Raw genomic sequence first — 2,276 nt, 5'->3', positions numbered from 1 at the left:
TTCCTGGTACAGTACAAGATGGAAGAGAGCGAGCACGCGGGCCGGATCCCGCATATATACAGTAGCCGGACTATTCTTCCTGCTGGCCGGTCCAATGCCGACCAGCCGTATTTCCCGCCACAAGCTGTGATTGGCGGATCGTTGCGCCCAGCGCGGAGGCACCTGGATATTTCTCAGTTACCTCCGCGGCTGGGGTGGACTGATGTCATTCTGCTGTCGTGGCCATTATGAACTGGCTGCGTTCTGCGAACGCCGTACACTACACTCCTCCCCCCTTAGTTAGTGACATAGTCCTGGAGGTAGGCGGGAGGTCGGCGCTCCCGTGTTGAACGCCTAGGAGTTGCTTGTGGTGCCGGGGCCACTTCCGCGCCTGGGTTTTCCCCCGGGGGTTGAGCGTTGGTGGGTTGTGGGTCGGGGTCCGAGGGTTGGTTCGCCTCTGCCGGTGTGTGTGGCCGTGGTGCCGGTGCTGGTGTTGTTGGGTCCCCCTCGGACCCTGCCTCCCTCGTTTCCGTGGGTATCTCTGGGAGAGTCCAGCGGCATAACTGGTCGATGTGCTGGTGTAGGATCTGGCCCCCCTCGGTGGATACCTCGTAGTGGCGAGAGCCCACGACCCGTAGTACCCGCCCGGCTACCCACTCTGGGCCTGAAGCGTAGTTCCGGGCGAACACTGGGTCCCCCGCGAAGAACCCCCTAGCCGCGTCTCTGACCTCCGGGGACCCTCGCACGTCGGGGGCTCTGTCGGGGTTTAGCCGATCTAACCTTGTGGTGAGCTTGCGTCCCATGAGAAGCTCGGCTGGGCTGACCCCGGTGACTGGGTTTGGAATGACCCGGTTGTCAAAGAGGAACGCGGCTAGCCGGTGGTCCCAATCGCCCTGCACTATTCTGCCCAGGGCCTCTTTTGTTGTTCGGACCATCCGCTCGGCCTGGCCGTTGGTGGCCGGGTGGAAGGGAGCTGACCGGATGTGTCTAATGAGGTACCTCTGGAGGAACGCCTGGAAGTCCCCCGATGTGAACGCTGCCCCGTTGTCCGAGACTATGGTGTCCGGAATACCGTGGGTGCACAGGACCCTGCGTAAAGCTCTAATGGCTGCTGCTGACGAGGTAGACCCTACGGGGATGACCTCTAACCATTTTGTGTATGCATCTACAATGATTAGGAAGATCTGTCCCTGGAACGGCCCGGCAAAATCAATGTGGAGCCGGGACCACGGTTTCCTTGTGGTCTCCCACCGTGTAGCTGGGGCGCTGGGTGGGTCCGGCCGCGACTCCTGGCATGTGCTGCATCTCCGGACCCAGTTCTCTATCTCCCCGTCCATCCACGGCCACCATACGTAGCTCCTGGCCAGGGCCTTCATTCTCACTATGCCTGGGTGTGTTTCGTGGAGTGATTCCAAGACCCGTTTCTGTAGAGGGGGGGGACCACTACCCTGCTCCCCCATAGTAGGCACCCTTTGTGGGCTGCGAGTTCCTCCCTTCGCATTTTATAGGGTTTGAACTCTTCCCCCATGTTCCCCTCTGGCCACCCCCTCACCACCCAGTCGAGCACCCTTGCTAGGGTTTTGTTTTTTCCGGTGGCTCTGGCCACCTCCGCCGCGTGTAGGGGCTGCTCCGGGAGTGACTCGATCGACATAACCTGGTGTGCTGGGGCTGGATCGGGGCCTGTGTCAGGGAGCGGCAACCGGCTGAGAGCGTCCGCGTGGCCCATTGCCTTGCCCGCCCTGTGTACCAGCGTGTAGGTGTACGAGTTGAGGAATTGATTCCACCTCAACACCCTCTGGGACAGGATTTGGGGAGTTTGGCGGTCCGGGGCCAATAGACCCAAAAGCGGCTTATGGTCCGTCGCTATTGTGAACCGGCGCCCGTACAGATAATCGTTGAATTTATGGACCCCCGCTACTATGGCCAGGGCCTCCTTGTCGATTTGTGCATAGTTCCATTCTGCCGAAGTCAGGGTGCGTGAGTAGTATGCGACCGGGACCTCCCGGCCATCCGGTAACTGGTGTCCCAAGACAGCGCCCACCCCGTACGGCGATGCATCGCATGCCAGGATGACCGGGAGGCGCTCGTCGAAGTGGTGCAGCACCGCGTTGGAGACCAGGACGTCCTTAACTGCCTGGAAGGCGGCGGCTTGCTTCTTCCCCCACACCCATGGAGCTTTTTTGTCCAGCAATCGGTGTAGGGGTTCGGCAAGGGCCGCCTTGTGGGGTATGAACGTGTGGTAGAAATTGAGGACCCCCAAGAAGCTCTGTAGCTCCGCTTTACACGTGGGGGCAGGG

At 60.8% G+C, this 2,276-nt stretch overlaps 1 pseudogene; it reads right to left on the bottom strand.

The window, feature by feature from the left end:
* Positions 1 to 743: 743 nt before the first annotated feature.
* LOC132574882 (uncharacterized protein K02A2.6-like) lies at positions 744 to 1,447 on the bottom strand (annotated as a pseudogene).
* Positions 1,448 to 2,276: the final 829 nt, after the last annotated feature.

This window comes from Heteronotia binoei, chromosome 7 (assembly GCF_032191835.1).
Source record: "Heteronotia binoei isolate CCM8104 ecotype False Entrance Well chromosome 7, APGP_CSIRO_Hbin_v1, whole genome shotgun sequence".
Lineage (NCBI taxonomy): Eukaryota > Metazoa > Chordata > Lepidosauria > Squamata > Gekkonidae > Heteronotia > Heteronotia binoei.
This window is presented reverse-complemented; position numbering and strand designations above follow the sequence as displayed.